Source organism: Phocoena sinus, chromosome 9 (genome assembly GCF_008692025.1).
Source record: "Phocoena sinus isolate mPhoSin1 chromosome 9, mPhoSin1.pri, whole genome shotgun sequence".
Lineage (NCBI taxonomy): Eukaryota > Metazoa > Chordata > Mammalia > Artiodactyla > Phocoenidae > Phocoena > Phocoena sinus.
The window spans coordinates 28,160,445-28,181,925 of NC_045771.1; the positions used below are offsets into that span (position 1 = coordinate 28,160,445).

Sequence of the window (21,481 nt, forward strand, 5' to 3'; positions counted from 1 at the left end):
TGCAGAGCTCTCTGCACAGTCAGGCTGACCCCTCAGGGCCCTGTGAAGTGACTGGTGGTTGGAGGTTGCCTCCTTGCACACTTGAATCCTGACTTGCCCATGGCTAGCAAGAATACAAAGGGAGTTGAGTCTATATAACATGGAGAGATTTATGTTTTGGCTTTTCTTTTACATGGCTCTTCCGAATTGTGTACATTCATAATGGCATAAGGTAGCAGTCCCTAAAATTTTTATTACTGAAATACTAAGTGCCCAGTGATCATGACGGAAATGCAGCAGCATTGGAGAAAGCAGGATAGAGTCCGCCGTGACCTTAGATTGTTACCCTGTGATTGAGAAACAGGTTCATTTCATTGCTTCCGTTCCCTGTTACACCAGACCAGCTGACAGAGTTCTTGGCTTCCCACATGGTCTCTGAGAAGTAGTCCGTGGTCACTGTGTCAGCTTCTCTGCTCCACAGCGCTGTCTCCTTAAGTGTTGCATTGCGTCCGTTCCTTGCCAACTCTTACACCTTTATGCCTTAGTGCCTTCAGGCTGCTTTTAACAAACCATCAGACTGGGTGACTTACAAGAAACAGAAATTGCTCAGTTCTGGATTCTGGGAAGTTCAAGATCATGGTTCTGGCAGAGTCAGTGTGGTGGCTGGCAAGGACCTACTTCCTGGTTCATAGAAGGTACTATCCCACCGTGTCCTGACACGGCAGAAGGACTCTGGAGCTCCGTGGAGTCTTTTTATTTATTTTTTTGCGGTACGCGGGCCTCTCACTGTCGCAGGCTCTCCCGTTGCAGAGCACAGGCTCCGGACGCACAGGCTCAGCGGCCATGGCTCACGGGCCCAGCCGCTCCGCGGCATGTGGGATCTTCCTGGACCGGGGCACGAACCCGTGTCCCCTGCCTCGGCAGGTGGACTCCCAACCACTGCGCCACCATAGAAGCCCCTGGAGTCTCTTTTTATAAGAGCTCTGACTCCATTCGTGAGGGCTCTACTCTCATGACTTAAGCACCTCCCAAAGACCTCACCTTCTGATACTCTCACATTGGGGGTTAGGATGTCAACCTATGAATTCTGGAAGTACACAAACATATTATAGCACCTGATTTCACTAAGCTTCCTCATACATACTTGACTGGTGAGGGATGGGGAGCAAATGTGATTACCTGAATATAACGTACACATCTTGCTTTTCATTACCCTGTGACCTGTTTAAAAGGCTCCTGTCACCCTTATCTACCCAGAGAACTCTCTCTGTCCTGTGAGACTGAGCTCCCTGGTTACATCTCTAGGTAGCTTTCCCTGGTCCCCCAGCCTCCTATCTCCTTCTACGCCCCCCTCCCTCCCCTCCCTTCCTTTTCCCCTTACTCCCTCCCATGATTTTTCCATGTCAAAAAATTTCTAGCTGTGTAGGAATATAATGGAAAATGTTGATATAAAATGCTTTGAGTAGTCAGATTAAAAGGTAGTGTTTGAAGTGCTTAATGACAGTCACATAAACTACACATACAAAGTTTCTACTTAGCAAACTCTAAATATGTCTTTTTTTAAAGTAAAGAAGGCAGGATATACTATGTTGTGCTGAGATAATTAAGTAGTATTTCAGTATTTTCTGCCCACTAATTTTACTATGTGGGGAAAATGATTATGCCGTCTCCAGGGTACATTCTTAAATTTAAGGCCTATTAAGCCAAAAGATGGAAGGATTGGAAAGATTGCAGTTGCTAAATGTTGTGTAAGATTTTCTACAGTAGAGTGTTGTTTCCTCTCCCTAATCTTAAGCCACTTCTTTATTACTATTAACTTTTGGGTGTGAAAGTTATTACCTTTTCACTTGCAAGATATCTTCCAAGTGGGAAATCTAAGCAGTATTATCTGTAAGCTGTTTGTAGCCAATATTTATTGGGAGAAAAAGGCTCTGCTTTTTTAATGTTAATGTACCTTATTTTTATAAAAAAATTTTACATGGTCTTCTCCATTTAATATATTGTTTATTCAAAATTAAAAAAAACCTTGTCAACAGGAACTATTTATGGTCTGTTTTTATGCCTTCATACCTTCAATTTACACATTTTTGAAGTTGCCAGGCTCTTCACGCATTCTGCTGCATATCTGTCATTCTTGCTTGTTTGGTGCGACCAAACTGAGAAGAGGAGAAAACTTTGTAATTGGGTTCTGACAAGCCTATTTGGGAAATTAACGCAAAATGGTAAAAAGTGATAGGTAATGCCAAATATGAGAATAAGGTAGGATCAGTCGTACCCTGAATTCAAAAGTATGAATATTGGGATAGATTAGATAATACAGAGTAGATAATGTTGGGAAAGATTATTTATACTACAAAGTGAGTCTGTTTTGCCTTTTAATTAGTTATAAAGTTTCCTTAGCTGCAAATTTTGTTGGCGTGTTGAAAATCAGATATGATACATGTGTTACAGAGATTGTCAACATTTGAAGTGTTATTTTCTGTTGTAGTACAGTGAAAGGTATGTTCATATTCCAAGTAAAGACTCAACTCCATTTTACTTCCGTTGAGCACTAAGTGACTATAAATAGACTCACGCTATTTCAAGTCAGGTTTTTGCCCCCAAATGAGTTTGTTGCAAACTTATGAAAAAAAAAATTCTTAGGGGTTTTCATGTTGAATTGTGTGTAAAAGACTGTGGCCCTTAGTAAAATCTAGGGGAACACAATCATATGTTTTTGTCAACGTTTCTGTTAGGTCCAGGGCAGACTTTAAGCTTTGATGGTACCTTACTAAGAGCAGAACATGTGGGACTTGACTTTCAAGTTTTGCACTGTGTTTCGTTTTTATAGTTGTACAACTTGCTTTCTTTCTCACAGATTATGTTCATTTTTAAGCCTTATATGCTGGAGAATTTTGACCATGGCAGATGATTTTAGCTCGTTTTGTCCATGGGAAAGCAGCCCTTTTTTAAAATGTAGGACCAGTACTACACCCCAGACCTTACTCAAAGGAGCATGAACTCAGTTTGAACTGCAGGTGGGCCATGCAGTTAGCCTTGGTACACAGGCCTGGAATGACACCGGTATTTTCCTAGGAATAGGTGTATGGAAGAGAATCTTTTCATATCCTTTAGGTGTAGGCGGGACCATATCTGTTGCTTTGAAATTGCAAGGAACAGAAATCCTGTGTGGCTTATAGAGGAGCCACGCTTGGATTCATGTGGCTTGTCCAGAGGCTCAAATCGCCCCCCATCAGTTTGGCTCAGGAAGGAGAAACCTTCTCCAGGAGGAAGGGTTTTGAGGACTGATCAATCCTAACTAAAAGCAGTGGGAAGTCCAATAACGTTCACTCACTTAAGAGTTGTGTCCTGTCACTAGAGAGAACTCCCATGCCGTTCAGTACTGGAGAGATGTAAGGTTAAGAGGTTTGGTATATGGTGGAAGAGATCAAGAACCTCACATAAAACCTGAAAACAGGGGCAGTCATCCTTGGAAGGAAGGAAGCGCAGTTGCATGCCATTTCAGAGGAGATTGTGTGTATAGGTGGGTTCTTCCGCCACCCAGACTTGGTAAATTCATAGTGCCAAAATTAGCCTCTTGATGGGAGTGTTTAGGTTCATAGGTCATGGTTTCAGAACAATCCTGTGAACTGACTAGCATTTGGCAAAGCTAAAAGCAAGGCTGTTTACCTTTTTAAACTTATACTCTTTGGTCTTTGCTGTAGTGTTTGCTGAATATACTGTTGTCTGAGATAACTGAACTATTGCTGTCTGAGCCTGGGAATTCACAAACTTATGAGGAGTGGAAAGAAATAAACATGCTAAAAACAAAGATAAAATAGAAATTTTAAAATAATAAACAATTGCTTAAAGAATTAGTTACATGAGAAGACTTAATGAGACAAATGCTACCAAGATTGATGAAAACATGAACAAATAAACGCAATTATGAGTATAAAAATGAGATTTACTACAGATAGAATAATTTAAACATCGTAAAATTACTTTGAACAGTGTTATGCCATTAGATTATGAAACTTAAATGAAGTGATACTTTTGTTGAAAAAGAAGACTGACCCAAGAAGAAATAGAAAACCTGAACTGTTGTCCATTAGGACAGTGAAGTGATAATCCAAGACTATCTACCAAAAGAGACTAAGCTCAAATAGTTTTACCAAACCTTTAAGGAAAGATAATTTGTAAGAACTGTCTCAGAAGTTAGAAAGAGAAAGCTTATTTGAGGCTAGTATATCTTTGCAAATAACCAAATTGGGAAAATGTAAGAATAGAAAACTAAGGACCAGTCTCATTTTACATGGATGCAGAAACCCTTAATAAAATACTAAATTTCAGGGATATACATCAAGATGAAGTATGTCTTATCCTATGAGTATGTGAATGATTCAATATTAGAAAAACTTAATATCACCTACCACATTAAGAGGTGAAAGAGAAAAATCATGTGATTACATTAATGTAACAGAAATGGCATTTAATAAAATTCAGTATCTTCTCAGGATGAACAAATCTATTCAAGATAAAGCACTTCTAGAAACTTCTTAAACATCAGAAATGTACAGAAAATATCACTTAATGGGGAGTGAAGATTTTGAAGATTTTGAAAAATCAGAAGACAAGGATGGCTGTCATCACTTACTATTACATACAGGCATACCTCCTTTTATTGTGCTTCACTTTATTGCTCTTTACAGATATTTACATTTTTATAAACTGAAGGTTTGTGGCAATCCTGTTTGGAGCAAGTCTTTTAGTGCCATTTTCCCAACATCTGTTGCTCCCTTCGTGTCTCTGTCACGTTTTTGTAATTCTTGTAATATCTCAAACTTTCATTATTATATTTGTTATGGTGGTCTGTGACCAGTGATCTTTGTTACTGTTGTAATTGTCTTGGGTGCCACAAGTCATGGCTGTATAAGATGGTGTGTGTGTTCTCACCGTTTCACCTACTGGCTGTTCCTGGTCTTTTTCTCCTCTCCTTGGGCCTCCCTGTTCCCTGGGACACACCAATATTGAAATTAGGTCAATTAGTAACCATGCAGTGGTCTCTAAACAGTCAAGTGAAAGGAATAGTTGCACATCTCTCACTTTAAATCAAAAGCTAGGTGTGATTAAGCTTAGTGAGGGAGGCATGTTGAAAGCCACGGTAGGACAAAAGGTGGGCTTCTTGCACCAGTTAGCTAAGTTGTGAATTCAAAGAAAAAGTTCTTGAAGGAAATAAAAAGTGCTACTACAATGAATCACTCCTTCTTGTGAATGATAAGAAAGCAAAACAGGCTTGCTGCTGATAAGGAGAAAGTTTGAGTGGTCTGGATAGAAGATCAAACTACCCACAACATCCCCTTAAGCCAAACCTAATCCAGAACAAAGCCCTAACTGTCTTCAATTCAATGAAGAGGTGAGGAAGTTGCAGAAGAAAAGTTTGAAGCTAGCAGAGGTTGGTTCATGAGGTTAAAGGAAAGAAGCCATTTCCATAACATAAAAGTGCAAGCTGAAAGCAGCAAGTGCTGATGTAGAAGCTACAGCAGATTCATTCATTGGCCTAGCTAGATAGAGAAGACCTCGCTAAGATAATGAAGGTGGCTACAGTAAACAACAGATTTTCAGTATAGACAAAACAGCCTTAAATCAGAAGATGATGCTATCTAGGACTTTTATAGCTGCAGAGGAGAAGTCAATACCTGGCTTTAAAGAACAGGCTGGCTCTCTTTTTAGGGGCTAATGCAGCTGGTGACTTTCAGTTGAAGCTAATGTTCACTTACCATTCTGAAAATCCTGGGTCGTTAAGAATTACGCTAAATCTACGCTGCCTGTGCTCCACAAATGGAACAACCAAGCCTGGATGACAGCACATCTGTTTACAGCATGGTTTTACTGAATATTTCAAGCCTACTGTTGAGACCTACTGCTCAGAAGATTCCTGAAGATGTGATTGAATTGCTGCAGTCTCACAATCAAACTTTAATTGGTGAGGAGTTGCTTCTTATGGATGAGCAAAGAAAGTATTTCTTGAGATGGAATCTACTCTTGCTGAAGCAGCTGTGAAGATTTTTGAAGTGACAACAAAGAATTTAGAATATTACATAAACTTCATTGAGAAAGCAGCGGGAAGGTTTGAGAGGATTGACTGCAGCTTTTAAAGAAGTTCTATTGTGGGTAAAATGCTATCAAACAGCACTGCATGCACCAGAGAAATCGTTTGAGAGAAAGAGTCAATTGATGTGGCAGACTTCATTTAAGAACTGGCCACAGCGACCTCAGTTGTCAGCAACAAACACCCTGATCAGTCAGCAGCAAAAGAAAACACATTGAGGAAGACCCTCCATCAGCAAAAAGATTATAACTTGCTGAAGGCTCAGCCGATGGTTAGCATTTTTTAGCAATAAAGTATTTTTAAATGAAGGTACATACATTTTCTGATGTAATGCTACGTAACACTTACTAGGCTACAGTATACTGTAACCATAACCTGTATGCATTGGGAACCCCCCCCCCAAATCTGTATGACCCACTTTATTGTGGTGGTCTGGGACCAAACCCACAGTATTTCCAAGGTATGCCTGTATTGTAATGGAGTAAGAAAAAGAGCATCGTTAAACTTGTAGTGGTAAAGTTATACCATCTGCATATATGGAGAGTTTATTTTCTATGTGGACAATTTTAAGGGGACCTATAGAGAAACTAGAAAAAGTAATGACTTCAGGAAGATTATCTAGTTTTTACCCAGCAGACATACAGAAATCTGTAGCAATTTTTTTGAACAAATAAAATACATGTTTTTAAAACAAAATTACAATACTGAAAATAAAGTTTATGTTGCTTTTTCACTTACCAAGAGAATTTTCTTAGGTCGGTAGATAGACTTTATAAATTGAATTTTATAGAGAGATTATTTTATTTTGAAAATACATCATAATTTACTTAACTGTTCACATATTTTGGGCTAATTAGATTATTTCCATTTTCATTATTATAAATAATATTGAAATCAGTATCTATAGACAACCCTTTTTAATTTCTTAAGCTAGATCAGAGAGGTAGAATTTCTGGTTCAAAAAAAAACTTTGAAGTTTTTTTTTTTTTAACATCTTTATTGGAGTATAATTACTTTACAATGGTGTGTTAGTTTCTGCTGTATAACAAAGTGAATCAGCTATACGTATACATATATCCCCATATCCCCTCCCTCTTGTGTCTCCCTCCCACCCTCCCTATCCCAGCCCTTTAGGTGGACACAAAGCACCGAGCTCATCTTCCTGTGCTATGCAGCTGCTTCCCACTAGCTATTTATTTCACATTTGGTAGTGTATATATGTCTGTGCCACTCTCTCACTTGGTCCCAGCTTACCTTTCCCCCTCCCCGTGTCCTCAAGTCCATTCTCTACGTCTGCATCTTTATTCCTGTCCCGCCCCTAGGTTCTTCAGAACCATTTTTGTTTTTGTTTTTAGATTCCGTATATATAGGTTAGCATATGGTATTTGTTTTTCTCTTTCTGACTTACTTCATTCTGTATGAGAGTCTCTAGATCCATCCATCTCACTACAGATAACTCAATTTTGTTTCTTTTTATGGCTGAGTAATATTCCATTGTATATATGTGCCACATCATCTTTATCCATTCATCTGTTGATGGACACTTAAGTAGCTTCCATGTCCTGGCTATTGTAAGTAGAGCTGCAGTGAACATTGTGGTACATGACTCTTTTTGAATTACGGTTTTCTCAGGGTATATGCCCAATAGTGGGATTGCTAGGTCGTATGGTAGTTCTATTTTTAGTTTTTTAAGGAACCTCCATACTGTTCTCCATAGTGGCTGTATCAATTTACATTCCCACCAACAGTGCAAGAGGGTTCCCTTTTCTCCACACCCTCTCCAGCATTTATTGTTTGTAGATTTTTTGATGGTGGCCCTTCTGACTGGTGTGAGGTGATACCTCATTGTGGTTTCGATTTGCATTTCTCTAATGATTAGTGACGTTGAGCATCCTTTCATGTGTTTGTTGGCAGTCTGTGTATCTTCTTTGGAGAAATGTCTGTTTAGGTCTTCTGCCCATTTTTGGATTGGGTTGTTTGTTTTTTTTGATATTGGAAAACTGTAGCACTTTTATTAAATAACAATAACTTACTAGAAAATGGCAGTAGGGAAAAATAATTCATTTTCAAAAACATCAACACATAAAGTACCTCTTAAATACAAATCCCACCCTAATACTGCAAGGCCCCTGGGGAGAAATATTACTGAAGAACATAAAAGATAAATATATCTTGTTTTTGAATGGGAAGAGTCAATTTCATAAAGATAGGATTTATCCTCAAGTTTGTCGGTAAGTCATTACAATTACAACCCCCTAGCAGAGTTTTGCTTTACATCACTTGATAAGATGATACTGAAATTTATATGAGAAAGCAAAGGGTCAGCAATAGCCAAGACTATATAGAAAAGGAGGAGGAGTGACAAGGGGCGATTTGCCCTACCAACGTTCCAAGTTACTGTAATTGAGATAGACTGGTATTAGTAGAGGGGCAGGTCAGAAATAAACTCACACATGGATATAAACTTTATATGCTTTACAGGTGGCATTATACATTTTCCGGAAAGTATCAGTAGACTGATGAATAAACGTTGCTAGGATAATTGGCTACCCATATGGAATTAAAGATAATACTGGAGTCTGTCTTCACATTGTGCAGAAATATATTCTAAATATATTAAATACAGAAATGGGAAAAGCAAAAATTTGGAAGAAAACATGAGAACATGTAAAGAATAGAACAGGATTTTTTTTTAAAGCCAAAGTTACAAATCATATGAAAGGTTGAAAAGTTCTCCTAAAGTGAAGCTGAAATATTTCATGATAAGCAAAACAAAGTGGGAAGATAATAAGACTGAGATGATATCACAATGCCTATAATTAACATAGGCTTGATATCTAAAATATATACAGAGCTCCTGTATAACTGTGTGAAAAGGCAGACAATTCTTGAACAGATAAAGGATAAATAATTCAAAGAATAGGAAACCTGAATGGCCAATAAACTGTTAGTTTCATGTAGCTGCTCTAACAAATTTCAGCAAACTGGGTGGCTTAAAGCAAATCTATTCTCTCACAGTTTGGGAGGCCAAGCATCTGAAATCAAGGTGTAAGCAGGGCTGCACTCCCTCTGAAGGCGCTAGGGGAGGATCCTTTGAAGCCTCTTGCAGGTTTGGCTGTTGGCATTCTTTGACTTCCTTGCCTTAGGACCACATCACTCCGGTGCCTGCCTTCGTCTTTACATTGCCTCCTCCTCTTCTGCCTGCCAGATCTTCCCTGTGTCTCTTATCAGGACATTTGTCCTTGGATTTGGACCCAGCTGATAATCTAGGATGATCTTTTCATGTCAAGATCCTTAATTTCACCTGCAAAGACTTTTTCCAAATAACATGCACAGGTTCTAGGAATTTGACATGGACATATATTCTGGAGAGTCATCCCTGAACTTGGTACAGTGTAAAGAGATGGTTAACATCCCTTGTGATCAAGGGTATTCACATTCAAATGCTGAAATACCAATTGCCTTCTTTCAGTTTTACAAGTTTGGAAACATTAAACTTGAATAAGTGTATAGAGGGGTAAGTACTTCCGTGCTTCTGGCCAAAGTGTAAATTTTCTCAAACACTTTGGACAGTACTTTGGTCCTGTCTGTTTAGCTTGAAGATGCCTAGCGCCTCCACTCTGTGACCTAGGAAGTGAACTTCCAGGAGTATGCTCTAGAGAAATTCTAGCACAAGGAAACCTATTCAGGAATGTCCACTGAAGCATTGTTCAAAATATTAAAAATGTGAAAACAGCTCAAATATCCATCAACAGATGAGTGAATAAATATACAGTGTGACATATTCGTAAGATAGAATGCTATAAACGAGTGAATCTCAAAAACAATGAGCAAGAGAGAAAAGTTGCAGAATGATTGGTGTAATACAGTTCTATTTATATACAGTTTTATAACATGCAGCGTAAATTTTCTATATTAGTTACGACTACATGCACATGGAACTTCAATGGAATTAATACCGTATCCTGGATAGGGTTTATCTCTGGGGATTCTGGAAGGATTATTTGTTTGGGGATTGGTGTATAAGGACCTTCGACTATATCTGTAATTTTCCTTAAAAAAAAAAAAAAAATCCTCCCCAGAACCTTAGAATGTGACTTTATTCGGAAATAAGATTGTTGCAGATGTAATTAGTTAAGCTAAGGTGAGGGTGAGTATCTAATCTAATCGGATGAGTATCCTCATATAGAGGAGACTGAGACACAGGGGAGGACACCCTGTGAAGATGAAGATGGAGACAGATGTGGAGCGACTCATCTGCAAGCCAAGGGGTGCCGAGGATTTCTGGGAGCCCCCAGAATGTAGTGGAGAAGTATGGAGCAGATTCCCTGAACCTGTGGTAGGATACAACCCTGCCGGCATCTTGAATTTTCGATTTCTTGTCTCTGGAACTGTGGGGAGGGGCGGGATGGGGAATCCCTGTCGTTTCAAGTCGTCCGGTTTGTTTGTTACAACAGCCCTAGGAACCGAATACATATCCAGAATGTTCAGATTTTAAGTTGGGTGTTGAGTACCGGCGTGTTACAGTATTCTCTGTATTTTTCTTTTTTATATTGTGTCTTGAAAATATTTAAGAGCAAACAAACCCACACTAATCTGAATTTTTGTAATTAACCTTTCTGATAGAGTTAAAGAGTAAAATAGATGTGTGAGTAATTGGCAAAATGAGCAGTGCTCCGTATATTACAGATGGAATCAGAGATGATACCTGTTACAAAACCCAAACAGTATGTTTCCTAGGGTCAGTTAATGGTCTTAAATTAGAATGGGGGACTAACTCAGCATTGAAAGAGCTGCTCTTGTCCAGTATCCAGTATGGAAAATAAGTATGTCTGGATCTAGTTATAAAAACAAAAAACAAAGGTAATTGGGCTATGAGACATCAAACATTGGGGTAAAATCCTGGTTCAGGGCTTCCCTGGTGGCGCAGTGGTTGAGAGTCCGCCTGCCGATGCAGGGGACACGGGTTCGTGCCCCAGCCCGGGAAGATCCCACATGCCGCGGAGCGGCTGGGCCCGTGAGCCATGGCCGCTGAGCCTGCACGTCCGGAGCCTGTGCTCCGCAACGGGAGAGGCCACAACACTGAGAGACCCGCATACTGCAAAAAAAAAAAAAAAAAAAAAATCCTGGTTCAGCTACTTAATAGGTTACTTGCTTAGCTTCAGTTTTTTAATTTCTAAAACAGCTTCTCATAGTGTCCACTTCATTGCATTATTGTGGTTATCAAATGAGCTAGTACATAAAGTGCTAAACACCAAGCATTCAGTAAAGACTCAGATTGAAGCTTGCACAGTCAATAGTGGTAGCAATGTAAGTTACTGTCATTCAAATTAGAAAAGTACTACACTTGACATATCAGCTGGGTAGTTTGTAAGGACACTGCACTAATCACCTTGGGAGTAGTTTTACTCTTGTGTATGGCAATGGGTTTTGTTCTAGTTTGCTCCCAGTCTGCGCCCCACACCTAGTAGTCCATTTTGCATATATGTATTTTTTTTTGAGACATAAATATAAACCAGATTTTGTGTAGTTCAGTCTCTCCAGTTTACTGTGGATTCTTTCTGTAATTGTGTCACCTATGGCCCTGTGAATGAATGTTTGATTTTATTAAATTTTTGATGAGAGAAAAGTATTAAAGAAAAAAATTTACCGAAGAAACTAAAGTGACATGTAGAAAACCAAGTTAAAAATTTAGGACATCTGGGCTTCCCTGGAGCCTGTGCTCTGCAACAAGAGAGGCCATGATAGTGAGAGGCCCGCACACTGCGATGAAGAGTGGCCCCCACTTGCCGCAACTAGAGAAAGCCCTTGCACAGAAATGAAGACCCAACACAGCCATAAATAAATAAATTAATTAAAAAAAATTTAAGACATCTAGTCTAGAAACAATTCAAAAGTTGTAGAGAGGGTGGGAACAGTAAATTCCATGTCCACTTTATATACTTGTAGGCTAAGAGACTGTCGCATGTATTTTTCTGTTAACTGTATGACTTTTCCTCTTGATTTATGTAGAATATCGGTCATTTAGTTTTCCCACCTGCATAATCTTTGTTAGTGTAATCTTGATCAAATGGACATTAGGACAACAGTAATTGAGTTCTAGGTCTTGCCGAGAACCTAGTGTTATATGTGGATATTACAGACACTTTTGCTTTCTCACATGATAACCTTTTTGTCTTAAGTCTCAAATTAAACCTTGAGTCATTGGTGACATGAATGTTCTTCTTGCAGTTTGACATGGATTACTAATGTAACAATTACTTTGTGAAACAAGGCTCTTTTTCAATGTATTGAAAAATATCGTGCCAGGAGAGCTAATCAAAAGTTTTATTTTGTTTTGCTCTTGTTTTCATGGGAGGTCTGTGGGTGTGAAGGAACAAAAAGGACCTGTTTTCTTTTTTTGTGGTACGCGGGCTTCTCACTGTTGTGGCCTCTCCCGTTGCGGAGCGTAAGCTCAGCGGCCATGGCTCACGGGCCTAGCTGTTCCGCGACATGTGGGATCTTCCCGGACCGGCACACGAACCCGTGTCCCCTGCATCGGCAGGCGGACTCTCAACCACTGAACCACCAGGGAAGCCCAGGACCTGCTTTTTGAAGTTGGCATATACATTAAGAGGATAATATTCATAATAAGCAACTCTATTATCATGCATCCTTTATGAATCATGAAATACTTTCTCTAATGGGCAATCACTTACTGTTTACCTGCAGATGTTAACAGGCATTTAGGCAGTAGATCAGTAGTTATATATGTTATATATGGAAAAGTGATACTAAATGTTTTATGTCAATATAGAGACTTCCTTAGAATTAAAGGATTGAGAAAGTCCCTTAAAGACCCTGACATCACTCTTATCTAGTAAAATAAGTGAATAAGACTATAAAGATGATGATAGTGGTGGTAACACATATCGATCTGTGTATGAGCCGAGCAGTGTTCTAAATGCTTTAGATACTGTACATTTTTTTGTTTGGTCCTCATAAGAGCTCTGAAAGTTTGGTACTGCTAATTTCCCCACTTTACAAGTAAAGAAACCAGGGCATATAAGTTCAAGTAAGCTGCCCAAGGTTGCAGAGCTAGTGTAAATACAGGTTTCAAACCCAGGCAGCTTAGCTTCAGAATTGATTAAACCTGTGAAATTTAAGTAATTCCTATTCCTGTTAAAACTAATGAGACCTACTGTGAAACACGATACGAAACAAAGATTTGTTTTTAAATATAGAAATTTAGCAGCTCCATGAGCTTCATGAACCTGAGTCAAGGAAGCTTTGTGATCAGATGTGCTGTTTGGCCTGCTTTATTGTAAACTGCATGAAACATACTAGTGAATGTGGTACCTTAGCTTAGGGTATCCGGACAGTGTGTGAATAAACTGCTCCATCTTAGGGCAGGACTTATCCTTTCCTACCGCTCTGTCGTTTACTTCACATTACTTATTTTTCACATCAGAGTTCTTGGGTGAGATACACCCTTGACCTCATCTTTGAATCCCCAGGTACACATAAAGATTGATTCATGAATATCGAAAATTGGTGTTTTGACCACTGCTCTAGCCTCAGCACTGAGAACTGTGCACATAGTAGGTTCTTGATAAATATTTGCATGAATGAGTGAGAGAATCGTGTAGGTATTGAGTAGGTGGTTCTTGGATTGTCGTCCTGGAGCGTATGTGAAAAATAGGACTTGCCAAGTTCTTCGTGTCAGAGAATCACTTTTATTATGAAAAATCAAATAAGTAATTGATTTTACACAAATCCGTGTACTAGGCTCTGTAGGAAGACAAAGGAATATAAGAAAATCCTACCCTCAAAGAACTTATAATTGAGAATCAAAAAAGCCTTTATTAGAATGAAAAGTAAATTAATGTTTCAACACCTGCGGAAAAATATCACCAGGTAGTATATAATTTCCTAAGAAAGGATCTGGAAAAATGAAGAATAGTATTTTTTTTCTTAAAAATGTACGTAGTACTTGATTTATTTTTATTTAAAAATGTATATATATGGTATGTACTGTTTTTACTCTAAAGTATAAGTTTTTTTAGTGATAAAAAATTACAGGCAGTTCACAGTAGAAAGAACATGATTCGTACCTGGTTAGTCAGATGGTTTCTAGGGGTTGCAGGATTTGAGTGTGTCTTGGGCTGGGAATAGAAGGCCTCATGGGTTGTTGAGAAAGTTAGTTGTTTTAACTATTACTGCTCATATGATGATAGGGCTTTCTTTGAGGCACTGAAATGAACAAAATTATTCTGATACTTTTCTCTGGATAATGACTATTTGGCTTATGACTTGATACGTATCTATATAGGTGTGTGTGTGTATATATATATATATATATATAAATATCTTGATATATAAAAGATAATTAAAGGAGCATTTAAAATATTATAGAGTCTAGTTGCTTATATATTAGAAATAGTTGTTAGTTTATGGCTTATGTTACTCAATTTTTATATCATTTTTCAGATACAGAGATGTGGATGGAATTCTTGACTTTTAGAGAGAAAATGTGAGACACATGGCCTCTGATCCTGTGGTGTTAAATAAGCCTTTTTCTGGACAACTGTTGTCAAAGTAATTCTTAGCTGAGGGACGACATGTCAAATCATTGCTTGTTCTGTTTTTTTTAATGGATGACTGTATAATGCAGAGGTTGCCGAAAGCTGCTGCTATGTCTTAATATTTTGAAGAATAAGTGCTTGAAAAGTCACACATTGGTTGGGGACCCTGAGCAAATTTTATTGTGCTGGGGACAAGGGGAGGAAACAGGATTTACAGAAATAAGATGACACTGCTTCTTCCAAGACATTCTAAATCAAACAAAAGTATAGCCAGACATATAAGCATCTAACTACACTATATAATACATGGCAAAATTAAATGACTGTCAAATAGATACAAAAAAAATAGGAGCATGTTGTTTTGACTGGGATGATTGCAAAAGGGAGATGGGGATCAGCCTTGAAGGATGAGAAAATATTAGGTGGAAAACAGGAAAGAGCCTTCATAAAATTGGAAGGGGTAAAGGGCCCCTTTACTGAGCCCCTGCCATGCTAGCCGTGTGCTTAGTGAATTACAAAGAGATGTGAAATAGGTCATCTGATGCTCACTGTGTACCAGAGAGGCAGTCATTTACTTCCCCATCTTAAAATGAGAAAACTGAGGCTCAGTGTGACTTACGTCACACAGCTAGCACATGGCAGAGACTGGGTTTCATGGCAGGTCTGTTGCACATAACTTTGTGTTTCAGTACCGTTTCTGCTAGTGTGATGACTCCATATTCCTGTTTTTTTTCCTTCTCTGCTGCTTCCCAGGAGGGATTAAATTACCTAATAAATGAGTAAAGTTTTTTGACCTGTGAATTGGAAAAACGTAAGGGATATGAGTGGGAAAATCTTAATCGCCGCTGCCCTGCTATTTCTGACTGCTGAGAGCTCACTTAGAGTTAACCGCACTCCAGGGGACTGGTGTTAGGAAGACAAAGCTTATAAAAACCTTCAATGAGGACTTCCCTGGTGGTGCAGTGGTTGAGAGTCCGCCTGCCGATGCCGGGGACACGGGTTCGTGCCTCGGTCCTGGAGGATCCCACATGCCGCGGAGCGGCTGGGCCCGTGAGCCATGGACGCTGAGCCTGCACGTCCGGAGCCTGTGCTCCGCAACGGGAGAGGCCACAACAGTGAGAGGCCTGCATACCGCAAAAAAAAAAAAAAACCTTCAATGACCCCGATTGTGGCTTAAGAAGGTCTAGTATCTAAGGGTTTTAGGGCAACTTTGAAATGACAGGGCTCCAAAAGCAGGCTGCTCATCCTTGGTGGTTCTTAACTACAGGAGCAAAATAGTCTGTTCAGAGAACAGGGCAAGTTCTGGTGGTTATTCAAAAGATTCTGCTTTTATTTATTTTTTTCCTTTTTTGAGTATGTTGCCTTCTCTCCGCCCTTTCGAACAAAAATCCAGTCTAAATGATTGAGTTAATATTAAGATGTATTTTGTCCCAGGCTCAAAGAAAGGTAACAGTACCACCATTTACCGTCCTTAGTCTTTAATCTTGTGTTTGCTGAGGAATGTTCAGCTACTTTCTCTGTCCTCTGAGTGCACAGGCTGTGGTGTGAGGTTTTGCCCCCATTACTTTCCAAACTACTAGTAATGTTTTTCTACTCTGTTGATTGCCATTCTGTCTTCTAACTTGGCAGATTGAATGAGAAGGAAAAGTTGTTTTCAATTGAGTGTTAAAGTTTTGTAGACCTTGACTTGAATTCAGAATGTGGAAGGGAGTGTAATTTATGTAGTGTGATTTACACCCATTAAAGTTTAAGATAATTTGGTCATATTCCAAGTGCTCATTTATCTTATTAGAATTCAGGTACAGCTATAAGAAATTCAGTTTTATGAGTATTAAATCTGTGGAAGAATTAAAGGTTAAACTTATTATGTATATTTAACTATTGCTCTAACTAGAATGATCACCCTGACGAAGATAAAATTAAGTAGATGCATTATTGCATGAGTAATATTACAGCTTAGAATTTGGAGGATAAGACGCTATCAATTTAATTAACTTTCATTGAGAACTTACAATGTGCTGGAAACTGAGTATTGAAAGAATGAGAATAAGATTTAGTCCCAGACCTGGAGATTAATGGAGTAGATCATTTTGTAGAGGGAACTGTATCAGCTGCTGTATAAAAACTCACTGTATATAAGGGCAGTATTCTTTTATAAACTACTTTTTTCAAAGGTCAGTATCTGTCATTGCTCAGGAGTCTAGATAGGCTAAGCAACTGAGGTCTCAGCTGTACTGAGTCATGAATGTGTGGTCACCTCAGGATTATGGAGACACCTCTGCTCATCTTGGGTGCTCGCATATGTTTGCCCATCTGTAGGTTGACTTAGGGTAGCGTCAGCTGGGGCACCTGCATCCTTCTCTGTCAGGCTAGCCTTAGTTGTTGGAGGACGGTGGGGTCCCAAGAGTGAGGGGAGGAGTGCAAGGCCTCCTGAGTCTTAGGCTCGGAACTCGCACATCATCACGTCCGTGCCAGTCTGTTCACCAGCTTGAGTTATCAGGCCATCCGAAATCAAGTGGTATAGAGGTAAATCCCACGTCCTGATGGAAGGACCTGCTAAGTCACATTGCAGAGGGCATCACTGGGAGGGAAGTAATTGGGCCATTTTGTGATTAGTGTTCCTACCCTAGGGACAGCGTTTTGTAAAAGGAACAAAGCCTGTCTAAGGGCTTATATAGTGACTGCTGCAATAGGAGCACCGGAAACTATAAGCCCTTTGAATTGAAGAAGCATACATTTCAGGACTGATAACAGTAGAAAATGAGGCTGGATCGAAGGAAAGAGGACCAGGTTGGAGAGGCTTATATTTGCATTTCTAGAAGCTTGGGTGTTACTCTTTGGATAGAGGGAGCCATCTAAGGTTTTAGGCAAACAGGAATGCCATTGTAAATTTCATTTTTTTCTGTAGGTTGCTCTGGCAGCAATGAATTCAAGGTGAGCAAAACATTGATGGAAGATTAGATGCTGTTGCAAAACTAGATTGTGGAAAGATTATGAAGGCCAAACTAAAGCAGCGGAAAGAATTCAAGTGTGGTAAACCTGATCATGTTAATCATTCATTTAGACAAACTTCTTTGAGCCAGGTGCTGTGTTAGGTGTTTGAGAACCGTCAGTGAGAATTCCCTTTCTTTAATGTTGCAAAGACTTCTTGGAGCTTTGGACTTCTGGAGCTCTTACACAAGTTACCCTTTCATCATCCATCCCACTGTTAGACGTGCAGATAAGTAGAGGGGAATAGTAATCCTGGTTTACATAGCGAAGAAATCGTGGCTAGTGATATGGTGATTTAAAATGTCTGTCTTGGCTGTTTTTTCTTTCTAGTATACTTAGTTACCAGAGATTTTAGTGATATTGGAAGTTATTTTGTTGGTTAATATAAAGAATAATGAATAGGAGCCTGAGTAAATTTTGTGACTTTCACACATCTGTACCTGCCTCTAGTATAGTATGTGATTGTGAAAGTAATTCAAAGATTGATATATTAGTTTAATTTACTGTATTTCATTTTAGCATATTCAGAACACTTTCCTGGGTTCAGAAATATTAAGTGGAAAAAGTGTATTTGTATGTGGAGAATAATTTTTTTATTGCATATGTCTGGGAGAATATGTGGGAGTAGAGACTAATTTACAGGAGAAATTTAGAAGAAATTTTTATAAGGATTTACCAATTTGCAATCGAAGTTAATAACGTTTTAAAGTAAGTTTTGCCTTTAAAAATCTTTAGAAATAAAGATATCTCTTTCAGAGAATATCATTAGCATTACTTGCTATTTTGTTGTTCTCAGTAAACTACTTAAAGTCAGTGTTCTTTTCCTGTCAAATCCCATTATGATGCATCTAATTACTCACAGAAACCCTATACAGTTGTTTTCTCAAGATTAAATGCAAATCCAGTGTGCTTTGTGGATTCCTAGAGATCTCTAATAATATCATAGCCCTGGATACGGTGACTTGGGAGGTAATTTATTGAAGTCTCTTCAGTGTTCCCTGCATTTAGAGATACAGTTACAAAGCATTGCCCAGAGAGTTTTTGGCTATTTTTCTTCTCAAAGTAGAGATTTCTGGACTTTTGAGCATTCTTAACAGAGGTTGATGAATAGCGGAGGGATAGAGATCTGCTGATTCCCACCCCCCACCCCCCACCAAGTTAATCAAATTGATAACCTTCTTGAATTTTAATTAGAACCTAGAAGTTAAGATATATATATATATGCATGTACCTAATCGGTGTATAACTCTCTTCTTCTACCTAGATGATGACCCCTGAGAGCAGGGCCGTGCTGTGTCCCTGGTAACATAGGCTCCAGCTCATATCAGTACCTTGTGTATAGTGAATATTATGTGTTCGTTGTGGTTAATGGTTATTTAAGTATCATTCCTGTGGGTAAACCTCAGGAACTTTGTTTACCTACTCACCTTCCAGTTCATACCTTTTCCCTTTGGGGGCAGGGCACTGATTACCTTCGTGTTCCCTCCTGCCATGTGCTCAGTCAGGGAAGGGATTTTCCATAGCAGGATAAATCGTGGTTAACCTTAGCTGATCATGATAATTCTACTCTGATTTCCAGGGGTTCCATTAAGCATGGGTCTCTAAAGCACTGCTAGCCAGAGAGACCTTGAAGGAAGTCTAGTAGGTTTCTGGAAAAGAAAATTGCCTTGCTCTTAAGGCAAGAAGAAAAGTCTCTTTGTGCTTCTGAATGTGGTCTGCCTGGAACAGCAGTAGCCACCTTGGGGGATAATGAAATGGGCCTGTATAAGAGAAAAATCAGTATACTGTCCTTAAAGAGGCAGAGTGGCAAGGTGGAATAGGCAGGCATTTTTGAACGTGATCAGCCAGCCTTAGTATATTTCAGTCTCCTTTGGTTGAACCTGGCAGGTAGGCTAACGAAAACCTCTTTAATACTTGGCTGTTAAGAAGATAGAAAGTCTATATATTGAATAAATGGTCTAAAAGTCACAGATTAGAGTAACATGAGTTATCCATTTTCCACTCCTTCTCCCACCCCCACTGCCCACTTCCCTCCTTTCCTGTTCAGACATCCTGGCCCCAGCACAGAAGACTCTTGGATCTGGTCCTGATCAAATGGATGCAATTTTTAATCAGGCTTCATGGACTAATAGGCACTGGTGCAGGTGTCCACTGTTTCTATTTCAAAGACAACAGGAAGCGGAGACTGGTTGAGGAATCCTCCTTGATGGATGTTTTGCCAATTATAAACTTTGTGATAAGAGCTCAGGCCTCATTTCTCAGGGACACGTGAGTTTGGGGATGATTCCTCCCTCCCAAGGCTATTATTGACATTTTGGGTCAGAAGATTACTTATTGCACAGGGCTGTTTCGTGCATTATAGAATATTTATCAGTGTCCCTTACCTCTACCCACTAGATGCCCATTGTGACAATCAAAAATGTCTCCAGAAATAGCCAAATATTTCTTGGGGGGTAAAAGTATCCCCCACTTGAGAACCACTACGTTAGAGATAAAGGGTTATTTTTTGTAGGTGCGTTTGTCCTAAGACTCAGGTGAAAGAGAGGGGGGAAGTTCTAACTTCCATTGCCTTAACTGCTTCCTCATATGGTGAGAAAATACAATGAATTACTAAGTTTTTCAAACTGGTCTTTTCAACCGTATGAAGAACCTTTAGATTTGAGATGTTTTGAGCTGACATATAGTTACTGCTTAAACTCCTTCAACCTTGAAAATCAGCAAACTAAAACAAAGTTAGGATTTAAAAACTAATGTAATTCTATCTTAAAATGTTAAATAATCATATATTTAACAAACAGCCTCTGATATGATGATGATAACTGTCTTCGTGGTAAGGCTTCACTTTGCTAATAAATAAGCCAGGATTTCACACTCTGTTTGAACTTGGGAAAAGTCTACATGTAAAGACAGTTCAGATGTGAACTGAAATGTTGCCTGCATAAAATTCTGTGCATGGGGCAAGTTGATTGGTTCCAATTTTATTTTTAACAGCAAATGTTAAATAAAATATTACAGACCAGGGAGTACAGTAATTCCTTTTGTGAAAATGACAGAATTCTTAACATGCTTCTGATTTAAATGTTGCTGTCTATTTCACACACAAGCAAATGGAGGCTGTCTTTTCTTTTTGACATGCATAGCATGTGTCCTGTATATAGTAAATAATGTTTGAATGAGTGTTGCCAATTTATTGACTCCTTGAGTGAAGTCAGGTGAAGATTTAAAATAAACGCAAACAAGCATTAAAGCAACTTTAAAGCAGTAAAGATTCTACAGTTTGCATCAACTAAGTAATGTGTAGTGACTTGTGATAGCTGTGGTCATCCTTTGCTCTGCCCACTACTACCCTTCCGGTTACCAGGTATGTTAATTCAACCTTTAAAGTAACTTGATTTGTCTGTCTCTACATCCTTACTGCTATTTCAAGAGTCCCAGCCACTGTCTTCTTTTGCCTAAAAGAAGACACTCATCAGTTTATTCTCCTCTTCCTCCAATCTATTTTCCACTTCAGGAAGCCAAAGTACACTTTTAAAAAAGTGAACATTTTGAAACACTTAAGTCACCTCCCCAGGTTGAAACCCTTCAGTGTGTTTCTCTGGTCCTTGGGACATAATCCAAAATCCTTAGTCTATGGTTCATGATCCTGGACCTCTGACTGCTGTTGGCCTTGCCTTCCCTCATCACCTTAACTTTTGCCTCTCTTGTTTTGCCAAACTCATGTTCCTTCAGATCCTTTAACTTGCTGTGTTCCTTGCTATCTTAGGGTCTTGAAATTGCCGATTCCTCTGCCCGGAATCTTCTCAGCTCAAACTTTGCTTGGATAATTTTGATGTATCTGTCCAGCCTCATCAGACTG

General features: G+C 39.1%; 1 protein-coding gene across 11 annotated transcripts in view; it reads left to right on the forward strand.

Moving 5' to 3' along the window:
• CADPS2 (calcium dependent secretion activator 2) overlaps positions 1 to 21,481 on the forward strand; it is a 494,346-nt gene that overhangs the window by 109,854 nt on the left and 363,011 nt on the right. The gene's annotated exons all lie outside the window — the stretch shown is intronic.